We start from the raw sequence: 21,406 nt of genomic DNA on the forward strand, positions 1-21,406 counted from the left end.
CCGCTTTAAGTGCGCTCCTAGGGGTCCCTCAAAGCACACATAAACCTCCCCCGTGCCGCGTCATCCATCCTAACTGGCTCATCCTCATACGAACCCCCAGCCTGTGTCTGAACAGAGAACCCGAACCTGCAGACGGCGCGGCGTTCCTAACCGTAAAGCTCCCAACTTGTGTCTGAGCTGTTCCCACCCCCACGCTATTAAACCAAGTCCCTATTATACCCCAGGCAGGAAGCGGCGACCCCCCACACGGCCCACCTTGCTGCAACTGATGCCAGACCCCTAATACATTGACAAGCCCCCGCCCCAAGTCCCCTGAGGGTCGGCAGATCCTGTATCCCGTCCAGACGCAGATCCTGAGACCAGACCATCCACTGATCCCGTATCCAGGTGTGTCAAGCCAGTGCCAGCGAATGATGCCAATCTGGGGGGGCCCAAAAGTTGAAGCGCTGGTGCTGTTTGAGGAAGAGGCTTATCCAATCCAATATCCTACTCCATGCTGGCAACAGAACTGAAGACGGGGAGGGGGGGGGCAGCGCCCTGCCGCCCACTCATTTGCTCCAGCCTGCCACCCCCACGGCTGCAGGGAGAAACAGCTTCATCCACACTCCTATGCCTGCGCCGGGCAACCTCCCTTGGAACAGGCAGGGGATCCGCCGAACCTGGTCCTGCTCCTACATCCCCACCAGCAGAGGACGTGCTGTTAAGGATCTGTTGGAGTCCCGCCGTGCACGTCGATTCCTCCCACGGTGGGACGCCCGAGCGAGAGGCTGCTGCTCTGACTCCCAGGGCGTGGAGGTTCCCTGGAGGGGCTCCTGACCTGGTGCTGGACTCTGGGGACCAGCTCCGGACTAAGGCCCACACTGAGCAGGCCTTGTAGCTGCACCTGCAACCACTCTGGACCCTGCACCTCCACCTTTGCCCGCAGCTGCCTAATTAACCCCTCCACGTCAGCCATTTTTCGGTAAGGGCTTCACCCATCCGCAAGCTGTGACCTGAGAAACAAAACAACCTGGCCACACACTATAATGGAATTGCTACCATCTAAAAGGGGTGGGCAGGTGGGAGCTGTCTGCTCCTTGCTGTGCCCCTTGTCTGTCACTTTCTCATCTAAAATGGCCCCTTCTTCATCCCCTGCCAACTTATTTAAAACCTGCCATTCTCCACCTCTATCTTTAAACCCACCAATTCCCCTTTAACCTGTCTCGCCGATGCCTCCCCTTGTCATGCTGGCCTCCCCCCAGGCTGCCCCTCTAGTCCGGCCACACTGGAATTAAAGGTGAAACGCATCAGAATTAGTAAAGTGAGATGTTCATTAGTGAGGGTTCAGTGTCACACAGGTGGGAGAATTTGATGACTTCAGCAGTATGTTGTTATTATATGCTAGACATCCTGTCCTTTAGAAAATCAGTTGCATGAGTCTGGAGTTGTGTTTCTTGGCCCAGTTCTGCTGACTTCATGTTTTCTTCTATGGTTCTGCTGGGAGTTATAATTTGAATGAACTCATGAAGGACATTTGTGAACAAGAAAATCACTCCTAGAAATTTTGGTACTGTCATTGTTTAAACCCATTTTTTTCTCTGCTGTGTACCTGGTAAAGGGCTCATGCAGACGCACGTATTTTATTTACGCTTCCATTACGTTTTTTTTTGCGGACCGTATGCAGAACAATTCACTTCAATGGGTCTGCAAAAACAATGGAAGGTACTCCGTGTGCATTCCGTTTCCGTATTTCTGTTCTGCAAAAAAGTAGTGCATGTCCTATTATTGTCTGCAAATCACGGTCCGAGGCCCCATTCAAGTCAATGGGTCCGCAAAAAATACGGAACGCACATGGAACACATCTGTATGTCAACCATATTTCAGCAGTATTTTGCAGATCTATACTGTAGAAATGCTATGCCCAGCCCATATTGCTCATGTGTTTGGTGATTAATAAGTTACTGTTTCCGATCTGCAAAAAACGGATCGCATACGGAAACCATACGGATATGTTTTGTGGAATAACGGAACGGAAGAGGTCTTAAATCAGAGAAAAAAACCCTCAGATACGGAATAACGGATCCATGAAAAACAGACTGCAAAACAACAACTGTCGTGTGCATGAGCCCTAAGGAGAATCGTTTGTACCTCCAGGCAGTGGCGTACCAAGGGGGGGGGGGTGGGGGGGGCGGCCCGGCCCGGGTGCCACTCACAAGGGGGGTGCCATGACGGAGTCACCCCTCCATCCACTGCTGCACCGCGACGCGACTCCGCCAGGCGCCGGCTTCTGTGGAAGGATTATTGCGGCGGCGCGCAACATGACATCACGCCGCCGACGCCGCGCCGCCTTCACGGATCTTTTAAAGAAGCGGAAGGATCCATTACCAGCGGTCGGATGGAGCCTGAGGCATCATCAAAATGTGAGTAAATAATTGTGTAATTAAGGGGTGTGTGTGTGCGTAATTAAGTGGGGGTTTGTAATTAAGGGGGGGGGGTGTAATTAAGGGATGTGTGTGTGTAATTAAGGGAGGGGTAAGGTGGGGAGGGAGGGGGTGTAATTAAGGGGGGAAGTGTGTAATTAAGGGGGGGTGTAATTAAGGGAGGGGGTGTAATTAAGGTGGGGAGGGAGGGGGTGTAATTAAGGGGGGGTGTAATTAAGGGAGGAGGTGTAATTAAGGGGAGAAGAGAGTGGGTGTAATTAAGGGTGTGTGTGTGTAATTAAGGTGGGGAGGGAAGGGGTGTAATTAAGGGGGGGTGTTATTAAGGGAGGAGGTGTAATTAAGGGGAGAAGAGAGTGGGTGTAATTAAGGGGGTGTGTGTGTAATTAAGGTGGGGAGGGAGGGGGTGTAATTTGTAATAAATATTATTGAAAACATTGAAAAAAGTTTGTGCATGTTTTCTTAACTTTCTTGGGGGGGGGGGGGGGGGGGGCAGGGGGCCAAACAAAGGGTTCGCCCCGGGTGCCAAATGCTCTAGGTACGCCCCTGCCTCCAGGTGCTATTAATTGCACCACTCAACTTATCCAGTGCTCGCTCTACCTGGGCTTGCTGCACTAAGGCCAAATGCACACGCCTGTGTAACACGGACATGAGCGGTCCGTGGTATCCCGGCCTGGCATCCTGCTGACAGCAGGAGCGCACTGCGTCATTGGTTGCTATCACGCCGCGTGCTTCATGCCGCCGCTGCACTACAGTAATACACTCGTATGATCTATATGTGCTGTAATCAGGATGCCAGGCCGGGATACCACGGACCACTCACGTCGGTGTCCCACGGCCGTGTGCATTCGGCCTAAGTGGGCTTCTAAATAAGTGGAGTTTAAAGTGATTCTGTCACCTGATTTAACCCTATTAAGCTAGCAGACATTAGCGATGTGCTAATGTCAGCTAAACCTAACTAGCCTATTCCTCCTTTTATCTATGTCCCCGTTACTCCAGAAATATAACTTTTATAATATGCCAATGAGCTTCTAGGAGCGCGGGGAGGGGGGGGGGGTTTCCTGCTCCTAGAGGCTCCGTTCTCCCACCATTGTCGCCTCCCTCCAAGTCCTCATTGACAGGGCCAGGCAGTGCTCGCATCTGTCTGCCAGCCCTGTGCTCTGGTGAAATCTCACGCTGTTCAGTATTCGGCGCAGGCACGGAGAGGGAAAGACGCTAATGTCAGCTAGTTTATTAAGGTTAAATCTGGTGACAGAATTCCTTCAAAGAACCAGAGTTTAGGACAAGGAGCAAGAAACTAAGGTTTGATAGATTTTCCTTGTGTATTGTTGTCTTGATTCTAGCAAGTTTTCCAATTACAGCAGACAGGGTCTAATTCTAACTCATATTTAATGTTTTCCTTCTTTAGAACTCTTTCACATGAGCAAGTTTTCCGCGCGGGTGCAATGCCCAATCCCAAGGAATGGTAAATATGTAAATCATAGTCAGGAGGGGACGGGTAAGAGGCGGGTATTGCTTGACTTGAAGCAAGGAGGCCGCTGCCCCCTTGACTTCAAGCTCACAGCAAACAGAGCGCTCAGGGAGAATAAAAAAGCGTTTTTCACAAGTATGGATTGACGAATTTCTAACTCACACACATGATCAATTACAGACTGAGGGCTGCTATAAGGTAATGATGGCAGTTTTATATCACTTTTGGAGGTGACAGGTTCCCTTTAAAAATGATTTTGGGGAACTAGCAGAGAAGCTCAAGTCCAGGACCTCCAAGTTAGTGTTTTCAGAAATACTACCAGTGCCACGAGCGTCACCAGAGAGACAACAGTAGCTTAGGGAGTTAAATAAGTGGGTCAGAAGCTGGTGCAGGAAGGAAGGGTTTGGGTTCATGGAGAACTGGGCCGACTTCTCTGTAGGTTACAGGCTCTACAGTAGGAATGGGCTGCACCTCAATGGGGAGGGTGCAACTGCCCTGGGGTAAAAATGGTTAGATGGCTGGAGGAGCTTTTAAACTAGGATCTGGGGGAAGGGTGCAGGTAATACTAATAAGGGGGTAGATAGTGTAGATAGAGAATGGGATATAGGAGGGGGCAGTGGGGATTTAGGGGGGTCTGGAGTTAGTGAGGAATGTAGGGAAAAGACTGGGCAGAACTGTACACCGATGAAAAATAGAACTGCTGGTAACAAGAACCTGTTACATACAAACATCAACCAAGGTAACAAAAAAAAATCCTGGATATTCGCTTACAGGTAATAGTAGTTTAAAATGTATTTTCACAAATGCCAGAAGTCTAGCTAGCAAAATGGGGGAGCTGGAGGCTATGGTACTAGAAGAACACATAGATGTCGTTGGTGTGGCTGAGACATGGTTGGACTCTTCGCATGACTGGGCTGTAAATATTGAGGGTTTTACACTATTTAGGAAAGACCGGGTCAATAGAAAAGGAGGTGGCGTGTGCCTGTATGTGAGGAGTGATCTGAAGACAAGTGTGAAAGAGGCAATTGTGGGTGAGGATGGTGAGGATGTGGAAACCTTATGGGTGGAAGTTCAAAGGGATATAAACACTGAAAAAATAATACTTGGTGTAATCTATAGACCCCCTAACATCACAGAGGAGATAGAAACACAACTGTATAACCAAATAGAGCGGACGGAACAGGCTGGTACAGTGGTCATAAAGGGAGATTTTAACTTTGCAGACATTGACTGGGGTCATGATTCTGCCTCAACCGCAAAGGGGAGAAAATTCCTCAACTTGTTGCAGGACCACTTTATGGGCCAGTTTATAGAAGCACCCACTGGGGCAATGCTCTGTTGGATCTGGTAATCTCCAATGACGCAGAGCTTGTTGGAAATGTTACTGTTCAAAAAACACTAGGTAATAGTGACCACAATATAATTATATTCCCCCTAAACTATAAGAAGCAAACGCTGTCAGGCAGAGCAAAAACACAGAATTTTAAAAAGGCTAATTTCCCTAGGTTGAGGGCAGCATTTCAGGGCATAGACTGGGAACAGCTACTGTCACATAATAAGGGCTCATGCACACGACCATATGTATTTTGCGGTCTGTAAAAACGGATCCACAAAAAATACGGATGACATCCGTGTGCATTCTGTATTTTGTGGAAAGGAACAGCTGGCCCTTCATAGAACAGTACTATCCTTGTCCGTAATGCAAGCAATAATAGGACATGTTCTATTTTTTTGCAGAACGGAAATATGGACATATGGAAACGAAATGCACACAGAGTAACTTTTTTGCGGACCCATTGAAGTGAATGGTTCCGCATATGGTCTGCAAAAAAAATGGAACGGACACGGAAAGAAAATACGTTTGTGTGCATGAGCCCTAATACTGAGGATAAATGGGAGAGCTTTGAATCCACATTGAGTAATTGCACTAAAAAATATATTCCTGCAGGTAACAAGTATAAATGGCTAAAATTAAACCCCACCCATGGCTTACAGCTACTGTAAAAAGGGACAAAAAAATGGCATTTAAAGGGAACCTGTCATCAACTTTATGCTGCCCATACTAATGGCAGCATAAAGTAGAGACAGGTGAGTTTATTTCAGCGGTCGGTCATTTAGAAGTAAAAAGTAAGTGGTTGCCGAAAAACCAACATCACAATCATTGCAGACTGGGCCTGGGAAAGAGTCCCGGCCACATGAGAAGAGTCATGGTTATTCATGGATTCCTGCTCTCCTGTCCACCTGCTGATGCCTGACAGTCTTCTACCTAGTTTTCTCCCTTTCTCTCTAGGAGAAAACTGCCAATCATCAGCAGATGGGTGGGGAGAGCAGGAGATTATGAATAACCAGGACTCTTCTCAGGTAGATTTGACTCTTTTTTAAGGCCTGTGCTGCAATGATTATGATGCTGGTTCTCAGCAACCACTTACTATTAGCTCATGAGTGACACACCACTGAAATCAGAATTTCTGTTACTATTGTATGCTGCCCTCAGTTAGGTCAGCATAAAGTTGATGACAGGTTCCCTTTAAAAAATACAAATCTGTGGGGTCAGATGTTGCCTTTGAAGTTTACAAGGGCTTAGCAAAATCTGTAAAACGGAGATAAAATTAGCAAAAATACAAAACGAACAGCAGGTGGCAAAAGAGAGCAAAACAAATCCCCAAAAATTATTTAAATATATAAATGCTAAAAAACCAAGGTCTGAGCAAGTAGGTCCCCTAAATAATGGTAAAGGGGGGTTAATTACTGAAGATAAGGAAAAAGCAGAGTTACTAAAAAAATTTTTACCTCTGTATATACAAAAGAAGAGAAAGGAGTTGATATCTGTGGTGCCAGGGCTGTTAGTACATCCAGTAATATACTCAATTGGCTAACAGTAGATATGGTCCAAGCTAAGTTAAATAAGGTAAATGCGAACAAGGCTCTGGGTCCAGATGGATTACACCCAAGAGTTCTTAAAGAGCTCAGTTCAGTCATTGCTGTGCCCCTGTTTATAATTTGTAAAGATTCTCTAGGTACTGGTACAGTGCTAAGTGATTGGTGCAGGGCAAATGTGGTTCCCATATTAAAAAAAGTATCTAGGCCCTCCACAGGTAATTATAGGCCAGTTAGTTTAACTTCTGTTGTGGGAAAAATGTTTGAAGGACTCTTAAGGGACTATATATAGGAGTATGTGACTGTAAATAATATTATAAGCTATAACCAACATTGTAGCTGGCCAGGTAAGACCTGTCCTAGGTTGCTAGTATAGCCTTATATGTGTATACAGCTAAACCTGCTAATAACCTTAAAGGGACACTGACAGGCCCAACAAGCCTATTTAGGTATCTATATGACAGTACAGGTCTTATAAGGGGTATTAAAATCATCTAAGTATCCCCCCTGTCCACATTCTAAATACAGTAAACTGAAGTTTTATAACTTGCTTGAACCGTCTTCAATCTGCCCAAGGGGCGGCGTTTCACCTTCACTTGCGCCCAGCCAGCCGCTCCCAACTGCCGTTTTGAAGCGCCGCCCAGCTCATCAATATTCACTTTGCTGGGCGGCTTCTGCTGTCCACGCTCTGAAGCGCTGCGCTGAACAGTGCCCGGCGCATGCGCCGGATCTTGTGAAGTCCGGTACAGTAAGCGCCGCCCAGCTCATCAATATTCACTTCGCTGGGCGGCTACTACTGTCCCTGACTTCACAAGATCCGGCACATGCGCCGGGCACTGTTCAGCGCAGCGCTTTAGAGCGGGGACAGCAGAAGCCGCCCAGCAAAGTGAATATTGATAAGCTGGGCGGCGCTTCAAAACGGCAGTTGGGAGCGGCTGGCTGGGCGCAAGTGGAGGTGAAACGCCGCCCCTTGGGCAGATTGAAGACGGTTCAAGCAAGTTATAAAACTTCAGTTTACTGTGTTTAGAATGTGGACAGGGGGGATACTTATCTGATTTTAATACCCCTTATAAGACCTGTACTGTCATATAGATACCTAAATATGCTTGTTGGGCCTGTCAGTGTCCCTTTAAAACAGTTCCTATGTTTATGTGTTAAAGACAAAAGCAGAGTTATTTACTGTGACATCATATTTTGGATGTCATATAACTGTTATATTTTGTGTTCACAGAAGAAGAAAAATATAATGTGCCTTTAAGATTCATTTTGTAATTTAAGGTAAGCTCAGTGACACAGCAGAAACAACAGAAAGTATAGTGTTAATCTGTTGTTTCTGGGCAGAAGTCTAGACCAATCACAGCCAGCTTCTCACACAGCAAGCGTTTTCACCAATCACAGCCAGCCTCACACACAGCCTGTCGGGGAATTCCCCTAGCAGGAGCTGCTAGAATCATTATTCACCAGAGACAGGAGCTGAAGAGACATTTCATCCACTGAGAGCTAAGTTTTATGGGAACAGGAGGCTAAAAATAGGTATTTAGAACAGTTATATAATATTCATATTGTTAGTATTGTGTATAGAACTGTATACTAAACTAGATATATATGTGTTTACTTACAGTTCCACCAAATCAATTGCAAATCAATTGCAAACTACAAATAGCATACAAATAGCAATCCATACAAATTGCATACGGATCAGTAGAACTATCGGTCAAATCTTAGATATACCTCTCAGAGAGATCATAAAGTGCTTAAATAACTTAGTGACAGTACAGATACTCAAGAGAGAAATATATCCACCATTTTATGTTGAATGACAAGATTGAACAGATGAACTACCATCTTATGCATACCGCCATTTTGTGATATCTTTTCACCATGTGTTATGTACATGGACTATCTGCTGCAGAGGCGTCAGTGTTATATAAAGAAAAGTTGAAGTTACTAAAGAAGTTATTTCAAGCATTTGGTGTGCTCTTAAAACCTACTGTTTCAATAAAATGGCACTAGAGGAATTACAGAGTAATAGACAGTCTGGTTAGACTAAAAGTCAGAGATATCAACATTTTTCTAATGCCACAGCGCAAAAGGCACTTCATAGTGCTGCGCCTGCAACAGTGGAACTATTTACCCTCAGAGGGCAAAGCGATAGCGCTCCTCAACTTGCACAGTAAAGAGCGCATAAGACAAGTGGAGCGCCAGCATATACCGCCGCGCAGCAACTGTTCCCTGAGTGAGCAGGCAAAGACATCTCAGCTGAGCTACCATAGAGGCCATTGAAGAGAGAAAGAGAAGCATGGTGGGAGGCCAAAGTCCAGAGCTAGAGTGCCCGCACCACTATCCATGAAGAGGCCACGTACTGCAGCCAGCTAGTTTCCCGCCACAAGGCCCAAAGCCTGCAGCAGTGTATCCAAGCCAGCGCATTGCAAGTCATCACAGATCATTGCAAGTCATCATAAAGCATCGAAACTCAGCGCAGAGCATCGCAAGTCTGCACAGTGCATAACAAGTCAGCACAGAGCATCGCATCACATCAAGGAAAGACAAGTCTCCTTTAAGACAGACATTTGCTCCAGCAACCTTCAGATAGCAGTATCCTGCTCTTTAGAATAAGGTCAGAGCTTTTCATTTTATTACTTATCATTGCATATAGGCTTTGGCATAAAGAGATATTTTTGTGTTCAGATAAAGACTTTAAAGTAAAACAAAGGACAGTTTGTATTACACAGACTCTATTGCATTTAAAGTGAAAGTAATTTATTGCCTGCATTTATCGCTGTTCCATTTAAAGTGAAAGTGATTTATTTCTGCATTTGTCAATATTGCATTTAAAGTGAAAGGCATCTAATTATTTGTATTGATTGTTATAGCATTTAAAGTAAAATGTCTGAGCCTAGTATTACCATGCCACTGTTAGAGGATACAAAGATAGATAGAGTAGAAGTTGAAGAGCAAGGGAACCTGTCTGAGGTAGAAGATTCTTTTGCAGCATTAGTCTTGCCTCAAACAAATATAACCCAAGCAGATGAATTAAGACACGTATCACGTGCCAGAAAACAGACCCCAAAAATGCTGGAAAATTAGGAGCAAGAAGCAGCATTAAAAGGAAAAAAGTTTGCCAGAATGTATGAGAAGTGAAATCATACATTAAAGACATTCGTAGAAAGCTAGAGCAAGAAAGTATATAAAGGAACTTGAGTAATATGATAGAGACAGTAGAAGAATCTGAATCAGAGCTTATGGCAGCATATGTCAAACTGCGGTCATTTACGACACCTTCCCAGGATATTGTAAGGAACATGGACACATGTACTGCAGTCACTAAAGATTTAGTAAAGCTCATGAGAGAACTATCATCTGCAGCAAACTATGATGAAGTTAAAGCAAGAAGTAGAATGAACGAGCTTTTTATGAGAGACTATGTTAGGTCCTTAGGGGGAACCACAATCTCAAGTGTGACTTCCTTTGCTAACAGAAGTGCCACCCACATATCAGAGTCCTTAAATACTTCAGCCAAAAGAAAGGAATTAGCTGAACAACTTGCTGTCAAGAAAGCAGAAATTGAGATGGAAGCTGCCATCGAGGTGCAGCGTCAACTGATGGCTGAAAAGCAAGCTGAAAAGGATGCACAACGCCATCAGATAGAAGCTGAAATGGATGCACAACACCATCAGATGGAAGCTGAAATGGAGGCACAGCGCCATCAAATGGAAGCTTAAATGGAGGCACAGCGCCATCAAATGGAAGCTGAATTAAGAAAAGTCTGGAAAGGCAGAAAGAAGTTAAGATCATAGAAGCTAGACTCAGAGTACATGAGGAGGATATGAGTCAGAGCCGGGCCGGCACCACCTGTAAGGCGACCTAGGCAGCTCGTTTAAAAAAATAATATGTTTGTTAACTGGCCGGCGGCACCCCTCATGCTGTGCCGCCGCTCTAGTAAGCAGGGCTGGCACGCCGGCACGCAACTAACTATAGGCAGGACTGTGGACATGTGTCACACAGAGATGAGTGCTTCCATTGTGGAAGCGCTCATCTCCAGTCATCTGTATTGCCATCCTCAGGACAGCGATACAGATGGCTGTGCAGCAGGGCAGGGGAGGGAGGTGTGTCCCTTCCCCTTCCTCTGATAGGCTGCAGGCACTAGGCTGGCAGCCTATCAGAGGCCGGCGCAGGCGGCGTGATGACGTCATCACGCCGCCTGAGCCCTGAGCCATACAGCACGGGACACAGGCCGGAAGAGGCCTGCATCGCATCGCTGACATGGAGGTAAGTATAAGTGTTTTTTTTTGTTGTTGTTGTCAATACTGGTGGCTACTGGGCTGGCACATGATGGGGGGCTCTGGCTACTGGCACATGATCGGGGGGCCTATGGCTACTGGGACATGATAGGGATAGGGGGGCCCTATGGCTACTGGAACATGATAGGGGGCCCTATGGCTACTGGCACATGATAGGGGGGCATTATGGCTACTGGCACATGATAGGGGGGCCAATGGCTACTGGCACATGTTGATGGGGGGCTCAGGCTATTGGCACATGATAGGGGGGCCTATGGCTACTGGCACATGTTGGTGGGTGGGCTCAGGCTACTGGCACATAATAGGGGGCTCTGGCTACTGGCACATGATATAGGGGGGCTCTGGCTACTGGCACATGATATGGGGGGCTCTGGCTACTGGCACATGATATAGGGGGGCACTGGCTACTGGCACATGATATGGGGGGGCTCTGGCTACTGGCACATTGTATAGGGGGCTCTGGCTACTGGCACATGATATGGGGGGGCTCTTGTTACTGACACATGATGGTGGTGGGGCTCTGGCTACTGGCACATGATTGGGGGGCATCTATGAGGGCACATTTTACTGGCACATTATTGGGGACATCTATAGGGGCACTTATTACAGGCACATTGGGGGCACTTCTTACTGGCACATTATTGGTGGGCACTATAGGGGCATCTACTGAGGCCACAAAGAATGGCTATTTTATATGGGGGCTCTATATAGGGGCATTTTATACTGGTGGGTACTACACATTATGGTGGGTACTATGGGGAAGGTGGGAGAAGAGTACTATGGGGTCATCTACGGGGGCACTGAGGGGTATTTTATACTTACAAATTATGGGGGACATTGAGGGCATTTACTGGGGCACTATATATGGGGCATTTTATATTGGTACATTATGGGGGGCACTAGGAGGAAGGGGGAGAGAAGCACTATGGGGGCACTATATAGGGGTATTTTATACTGGCACATTATGGGGGCACTATGGGGACATTAGTTCAACTGGGGGCATTACAAGGGGGTATTTTTTGCACTGTCACATTATAAGGAGAATTATTTCTATTGGGGGGGGCATTATGGTGGGCTTTATTACTCCCCCATGGTATGGCCCCCTAGTAGCAGCAGCAGCCTCTCCCTGCTCTGCTATCCCTCTGCCCCTTCTCCTAATCCTTATTATGAAATCTTTCTTATTAGGATAAAACACATCAGCTTCGCCGAGCCCCCCAGCCAAAGTGTTGAAGTGGTGTCCGAGATCCCCAAGGGTGAAGCCAAGTAATTGTAAGTTTTCATATGAAATATGTTTATGTTATACACATATAGCCTACACTGTGCCCCACAATATACAGTTTCTTCTGTAAAAGTCATCAAGTGTCATGGGGGGGGGGGGGCCTTATTGTTTTTCGCCCCAGGCTTGTTTCTTTAGCTATGGCTTAAGTTATGGTAGTTATTCTCCACCATTCTTAATAGGAGGCTTTATTGCAACATATAACTCTCTTTTTATTTAAATGCTGAGAAAGGGGTGGAACATATGTGATGTCATGATATGGGCAGATCATCTGATAAGGGGGGTGGCAACTTTTATCTTGCCTAGGTCGGCAAAAATCCTTGCACCGGCCCTGAGTCAGAGTAGTCATAGGTTCAAATCTGTACTAAGTGAAGAAAAAGACTCCTACTTTTCTTCATATGCCCAGGAGAATGGAAGGAAATCTCCAGCATGTAGTGAAGAAATAAGTTATTATCCTTCCACCCCTGCTCATAAAAACAAAGAGAGGCCTAGTCCAATGTTAGGAAAAAGGTGTGTGAATTTACCCTCTATCTCTACCGGAAAAGATGAAGAAAAGGACTCACCTAATTCAGAACGAAGTGACAAAATCGAACCAGATTATTCTATTCCTAGATACCATGACAGTCCTATCTAGACTTCCTGTTCCGGAACCCACTGTATTTTCAGGAGACATACTGAAGTTCATAGAGTGGAAGGCAAGTTTTGAAATGATCATTGAGCATCATTGCTTCAGTCCAGTTGACAAGTTATTCTACCTTCAGAGATATGTTGGTGGAGAAGCCAAGGAAGTTCTTGAAGGTAACTTCTATAGAAAAGATGAAGAAGCCTGCAAACAAGCTTGGGAAAAATTGAATGCAAGATATAGTAACTGGCTTAAAATTGGTCCTAAAGATCATTTCAGACTCCAAAAGTATGGTAACTTCCTGCAAGCATGCAGCAATGCCATCCCACATGTTCAAGGACTGAAAGTACTAAACAACTATCTAGAAAACTACAGGATGCTAACTAAGCTACCTGAAGAAGTGTCTTCTAGATGGAATCGCTATGTGACTAAACAGTTAGATCTAGGTAAGAACTTCCCAAGTTTTAAAGAGTTCTCTGAGTTTGTCAATGAGGATAGCATGTAATCCAGTAACATCATCTTACGTCTTAAAATTCTTAGAAGAAAGGCCTGCAAGAGAGATAAGACGTGCAAGAGCAACTAGCTTTGCAACCAACGCAGCAGCTAAAGGTCCAGATACCTACGAGAGCAAGTCCAAGGTCACTACTGTGATCAGTAGAGAGACAGAACCGACAAATCTTCAGACTACCTTCAATTGTATGTTCTGTGGAGAGAACCACTCCATACATAAGTGCCAACAATTGAAGGAGAAGTCCCAAGAAGAAAAGAAAAAATGTGTGCTGGATAACCAACTGTGTTTCGGATGCCTAAGAAAAGGCCATGTTACTAAGGAGTGTAAGAAAAAGGCCACATGCAGCTTTGCAAAGGACACCATCCTACACCACTACATAAAGAACGTCCAAAGAAGGATAAATCCTCAATACCTAAAGATACTGAGGAAGGAAAGAAAGTATCAGTATTCTCTTGCAGAGTGAGGGAAGGAGAAAACAATGGCACATCAATGGTTGTACCAGTGTGCATATTAAATCCTAAAAGGAGGAACAAGAAGGTATACGCCTATGCGCTATTGGATGCCCAGAGTGATGTCACCTTCATCGTTTAAGAAATCTGTGAGAAATTACAAGTGGCTACAGAACCAGTGATGCTCAAACTTGCCACAATGACGGGGAAAGACACATTAATGAACAGTCAAAGGGTCAAAGGACTGAGAGTTAGAGGACTTCATTCAAACTGCACATTGGATCTACCTCCAGCTTATACAAAAGATAATATACCTCTATATCGAGATTGCATACCTACCTGTGAAACAGCCAATGAATGGGAGCACCTATCTGTCATATCTCATGAAATGTCCCCGCTGAAGGAGTTTGGTGTTGGACTGTTGCTAGGCTATGATTGTCCCGAAGCCTTGGTACCATGAAAGGTAATCACAGGAGGAAAGGGTGAACCCTACGCTGTTCAAACTGATCTAAGATGGGGTGTTGTTGGAGGAAAACAGAAGATCACAAACTCAAGACAGGTGACAGGATTGTGTCATCGAATATCTGTCCAAGAGTTACCAACTGTAAGTCCAGCGAAAGTAATCAAGATCCTTGAATCCGACTTTTCAGACATAAGTTCTAAAGAAAAGAGTGTATCCCAAGAAGACATAAAGTTCGTACACACTCTAGAAGAAAGTATTCAGCAGAATCAACAAGGTCATCTTGAAATGCCCTTACCCTTTAAAGAACGACCACATCTGCCAAATAACAGAAATCTTGCCCTAGCAAGATTGAAATGTTTAAAGAAAAAGATGGGAAGAGATCCCAAACTCAAGCAGGATTATTTTAAATTCATGGAAGGCATCCTCGAAGAAGGACATGCAGAGAAAGTTAATAACCAACCTAAAGAAGGAGAAGTGTGGTACATCCCACACCAAGGAGTCTTCCACTCAAAGAAACCAGATAAGATTAGAGTAGTATTTGATTGCTCAGCTAAGTACAATGGTATTGCACTGAATGATCATCTACTAAAAGGACCAGATCTTACAAACACTCTTCCTTGAGTACTCTGTAGATTCAGAAAGTATTGCGTAGCGGTCATGTGTGACGTTGAAAAGATGTTCCACCAGTTTCATGTGAAAAATAAGATATAGACTTCCTGAGGTTTCTATGGTGAGAGGATGGAGATACAGATACAGAGCCAGCAGAATGCAGAATGAAATTACACTTGTTTGGAGCATCATCATCTCCAGGTTGTGCCAATTATGGTATGAAGTACCGGCTAATCAGAATGAAAAGGATTGCCCATCAGCAGCAAATTTTCTGATGAAAAACGTTTATGTAGATGATGGTCTTATAAGTCTAGAGTCCACAGAATCTGCAATGAAACTAGTGAAGGAAAGCCAAGAGTTATGCGCAAGAAAAAACCTGCGCCTTCACAAATTAATCTCAAACAACAGAGAGGTATTGGAATCCATCAGTGACTCTGAACGTGCAGCAACAATGAAGAATGTAGATCTCAATTATGATCATCTTCCAGTTCAGAACGTACTTGGATTGGGATGGAATGTAGAGAACGACAAGTTCTTCTTTGAAGTATCTATTGAAAAGAAAGTTGCAACTAGACGAACCATTCTTTCTGCAGTAGCTTCTATATTTGATCCATTGGTATTCTTGGCCCCAGTAATCCTCAGAGCAAAAGAAATACTGCAAGAATTATGCAGAAGTTTGGATGGGATGAGCCCATACCTAAAAATTTGTGGCTAAGGTGGGAGAGTTGGATAAGAGGCTTGCAAAACTTGAAGTTCGAATACCCAGATGTTTTGTACCTCATGATTTCAGAAAGTACAAGAAAATAGAACTTCATCATTTTTCAGATGCCAGTAGTTATGGTTATGGTCAGTGCTCCTACATCAGAGTAATAGGAGAAGAAAAGATACACTGTGCCCTGGTTATGGGGAAGGCCAGAGTTGAACCTACCAGTATTGAGACAATACCAAGACTTGAACTGACAGCACCCGTAGTTTCAGCATCAGTAAGCAAGTTTCTGAGAGAAGAATTGGAATTGAAAATAGATGAAGAATGTTTTTGGACAGACTCACAAGTTGTCCTAGGATACATAAACAGAAAAGCTCGAAGATTCCATATCTTTGTCACCAAAGCATAACCCAGCAGATCAAGAGGCCTGAATGTAACAGAATTGACAAATTCAAACTGGCTCACCAGTCCAGAGTTCCTTTGGGAAAAGGAAATCACGCCCAGTAAAGGTTACACAGAAGTGTCTATGGGTGATCCAGAAGTAAAAGTTGTACAAACATTGAGCACTGCTGCCAAGTGTCAAGATGACATACTTGAAAGACTAGCCAGATGTTCAAAATGGAATACAGTCATAAACATAGTCGCTCGAATTCAACATTTGGCAAAGGGAACCAGAAAGAAGGAATTCTTGAATGTAGAAGAAAGACTGAAAGCTGAAGGAACAGTCATAAGACTCATTCAAGAGAGATTCTACAGTGAAGAGTTGAAAAGACTTAGTCAAGAACCTAAAAGGCTTCCAAACAACCACCCATTGTACAAGCTTAATCTTCTTCTGCAGGATGGTATACTGAAGGTAGGAGGGAGACTGGAAAATGCATCATTACCTAGCAGAGTGAAGCATCCAGCAATTCTATGCAAAAACTCTACCTTCACAAGATTGATTATTGATCACTACCACAACATATCCTTGCATCAAGGAAGAAGCTTTACCCAAAGCTGTTTGAGAGAAAGTGGTTACTGGATTGTGAAAGGAAGCAAAGTTATAGCAAAGTATATAAGTAAATGTGCAGTCTGCAGAAAGGCACATAGACCTACAGAAGAACAAAGAATGGCAGATTTACCAGCAGATCGTGTAAACCCATCCCCACCATTTCTTTATAGCGGAATAGATTGTTTTGGCCCATTCGTCACCAAACAGAACCGCAAGGAGTACAGGAGATATGGACTAATATTTACATGTCTGAGCTCTAGAGCAATTCACCTGGAAATGATAGAGGATGTGTCAACTGACGCATTCATCAACGCCTTAAGATGTTTCATAGCCATTAGAGGTATTGTCAGAGAGCTTAGATCACCAAGGATCTAGTTTTGTCGGAGCAAAGAATAGAATGAGCTCTAAAAGTGTGAAACAGTGTTATTTTCACATGAATGCTCCACATGCAAGCCGTACAGGAAGAGTTTGGGAAAATCAGAACTGTGAGAAATGTATGTTCAGTGTTAAAAAAGAATTTCGGAAGAATAGATAATGCTTCACTTAGGACCCTATTCTATGAAGTAATGTCTATTGTTAACAGTCCACTTACAGTTAATACCATCAACGATCCAAGTTTGGACCCTTTAACTCCCAACCATCTACTTCACCTTTAAGTCGGATTACATACAGCCACCGCCTGGCAAGTTCACCAAAGAGGATTTATATGCTAAAAGGAGATGGCGAAAAGTTCAATATCTATCAGAACAGTTTTGAAATAGATGAAGGAAAGAGTACTTAGCCAATCTTATGCTAAGAAGTAAATGGCAAACACCCAGAAGAAATGTCCGAATTGTTGACATAGTGTTAGTGAAAGAATAAGATTTACCTAGAAGTCTATGGAAATTGGCCAAAGTTCTAGAAGTTCAAAAGGATGAAGACAAACTAGTAAGAAGAGTGTTGTTACAAATAGGATACTCAAAACTTGACAAAAAAGAAAAACGTCTCACTACTTCACTCAAGTTGGAACGTCCTATACAGAAGTTAGTTGTTCTACTTGAGAGTAATAAAAGACACTTGGAAGTTGAGAACCGGATGGAAAATTCCTCAAATTCATGTTCAAGTCCTACCACTAAGAACATAGAATTATAGGTAATTTTTGTGGGAGTGTAGCTGGCCAGCTAAGACCTGTCCTAGGTTGCTAGTATAGCCTTATATGTGTATACAGATAAACCCGCTAATAACCTTTATACAGTTCCTATGTTTATTTGTTAAAGACAAAAGCAGAGTTATTTACTGTATTTTGGATGTCATATAAGTGTTATATTTTGTGCTCACAGAAGCAGAAAAAGATAATATGCCTTTAAGATTAATTTTGTAATGTAAGGTAAGCTCAGTGACACAGAAGAAACAACAGAAAGTATAGTGTTAATCTGTTATTGCTGGGCAGAAGTCTAGACCAATCACAGCCAGCTTCTCACACAGCAAGAGTTTTCACCAATCACAGCCAGCCTCACACACAGCCTGTCTGGGAGTTCCCCTAGCGGGAGCTGCTAAAATCATTATTCACCAGAGACAGAAGCTGAAGAGATATTCACTCCACTGAGAGCTGTTTTATGGGAACAGGAGGCCAAGAATAGGTATTTAGAACAGTAATATAATGTTCATATTGTTAGTATTGTGTTTAGAACTGTATACTGAACTAGATATATATGTGTTTACTTAGAGTTCCATCAAATCAATTGCAAATCAATTGCAAACTACAAATAGCATACAAATAGCAATCCATGCAAATTGCATACGGATCAGTAGAACTATCGGTCAAATCTTAGATATACCTCTCAGAGAGATCATAAAGTGCTTAAATAACTTAGTGACAGTACAGATACTCAAAAGAGAAATATATCCACCATTTTATGTTGAATGACAAGATTGAACAGTTAAACCACCATCTTATGCATACCGCCATTTTGTGATATCTTTTCCCCACGTGTTATGTACATGGACTATCTGCTGCGGAGGTTGCAGTGTTATATAAAAAAAAAAATTGAAATTACTAAAGAAGTTATTTCAAGCATTTGGTGCTTGGAGTCAGAGATATCAAAATTCTTCTAATGCCACAGTGCAAAAGGCACAGTGCTGTGCCTGCCACAAACATGGGTTTACCAAGGACAGAAGCTGTCAGACTAACCTGATTTGTTTTTATGAGGAGGTGAGTAGAAGCCTGGACAGAGGGACGGCTGTGGATGTAGTGTTTCTGGATATTGCAAAGGCTTTTGATACTGTCCCTCATAGACGTTAAATAGGTAAAGTAAGGTCTATAGGCTTGGAAAGTATAGTTCGTGATTAGATTGAAAACTGGTTGAAGGACCATGTCCAGAGAGTTGTGGTCAATGATTCCTATTCAGAATGGTCCCGGGTTATAAGTGGTGTACCCAAAGGTTCAGTGCTGGGTCCTCTATTATTTCATTTATTTTTTAATGATATCGAGGACGGGATTAATAGCACCATTTCTATTTTTGCAGATGACACCAAGCTATGTAGTGATTGGGCAATAACTTGACAATTGAGGTTTAATGTGGATAAATTTAAAGTTATGCATCTTGGTAGTAATCTCTGTGCTTCATATGTCCTAGGTGAAGTAACACTGGGAGAGTCACTTATAGAGAAGGATTTAGGTGTCCTTGTAGATGGTAGATTAAATAACAGCTGCTTCTAAGGCTACCAGGATATTGTCATGCATTAAACAATGTAATATTACCAGGGATGTAATATTACCACTTTACAAAGCATTGGTGCGGCCTCATATGGAATCTGCAAATCAGTTCTGGGCACCAGTCCACAGAAAGGACACACTGCAGCTGGAAAAAGTACAGAGGGGAGCGACTAAACTGATAAGGGACATGGAGGGTCTTAGTTACAAAGAAAGATTAAAATAATTTATTTTTTTTAGTCTTGAGAAGAGACATCTAAGGGGGAACATAATTAACCTATACAAATATATAAATGGGCCATACAAAAAATACGGTGAAAAACAGTTCCATGTCAAATGCCCTCAAAAGACAAGGGGGAACTGCCTCCAACTGGAGAAGAACAATTTCAGTCTCCAGAAGCTTATTTGATGCAATTTGGATATTAGAAATTTCTATATTCAGATAATTATTGTGCTACTGCATAATAGAAAACTATTGAAATTTATAGATATGCAGGAAAAATGGATCCATCCACACCATGGACCATCCAAAAAGTTGGGAGGTATGGAATAGTATTTTATTAGGTGTCATTAAACGGGAGAGCCACATACAGGAGTGTACATAGCAAAACCTATGCCCCCTGCCAGTGGAATTTGGGGCGTTTCTTGTTCTAGCTTTGTTTTTTAAAGTGGAGTTTTTTATTTAAAAAATCAAACTCCACCTTTCCCTTTTTATGTGACTTCTATGCCGGAAAAACTGTAACGTCATAAATATGGTCATCATTCTGAACACCATATTTCTCAATGTATTTACATCAAATAATTGCCATACATACAATTATCTGTAAAGAATAAATAAAGGCAACTGGACGTACTGTAGATTTCTTGAAAACGTTTCACTCGTTCTTCCAACGAGCTTTCTCAATTCTGAGTGACCGTACAAGAATTCTCTGGGAGTAAATATGTAACTGAATCAACATCTGGTAATTATACTCAGCATTTGGTCAGAGGTCATTATACCCAGCTTGGGGTCAAAGGTGTTGATTCCATTATCCTAATTGGAGTCAGTAGGTGATAAAGACTTCCCAGAAAAAGGTGTCAAGAATAGAGGCGGGGGGGGGGGGGGTTAGACATCTATTGTCTGCCACATACAATGCTGTCTTGACACCTTTTTCTGGGAAGTCTTTATCACCTACTGACTCCAATTAGGATAATGGAATCAACACCTTTGACCCAATGCTGGGTCTAATTACCAGATGTGGATTCAGTTACATATTTATTCCCAGAATTTTTTGTACAATCACTCAGAATTGAGAAAGCTCGTTGGAAGAACGAGTGAAACGTTTTCAAGAAATCTACAGTAAGTCCAGTTGCCTTGATTTATTCTTTACAGATATATACCATGACCTGGATAAATGAGAACCTTCACAGAAATACATACAATTGTGTGGTCTGTACTCCACTGTCCACAAAGTATTAGCGCATCCACTCTGGTAGACCTGGCTTATCCATATATTACTTTATTTTCAATGGTCATCATGTAATGCTACATTTCTGCTGGCTGTCCACAACCTATCAAGAACTGCTGATCGCAGAGCCTAAATGGCAATCAGCTGATTTAAATGTGTCTGTTCATTTTCCGTACTTTTTTTTTCAGTAATATATGGGTTCGTGAAAATCACTGACACAACACGGATGGCATCCGTGTTGCGTCCGTTTTTCACTAAAGACTAATAGGAGAGTCTTTGGAAATTAATTTTCAGTTGAGCAACTTCAGTGGATTAAGGATGACACACGGATGGTAAAAAACGGACACATGGACCAACCACGGTTCCTTCATGGATATCTACATGGATGAAACATGACACTGACACAGAAATGTGAATGAGGCTAATCTCCAGTTCCCTGGACATAGAATCAGTTAATTCACATTTCTGTTTTTCACTGACGTGCTGCCCATTTTCTGCGGACAGCACCCGTATTCATTGACTTTAATTTGTCTGTTCACCCATCAGTATTTTTTTACTGACAGTAGGTCAGTG

The sequence above is a fragment of the Bufo gargarizans genome, chromosome 4, assembly GCF_014858855.1.
Source record: "Bufo gargarizans isolate SCDJY-AF-19 chromosome 4, ASM1485885v1, whole genome shotgun sequence".
In the NCBI taxonomy this organism is placed as follows: Eukaryota; Metazoa; Chordata; class Amphibia; order Anura; family Bufonidae; genus Bufo; species Bufo gargarizans.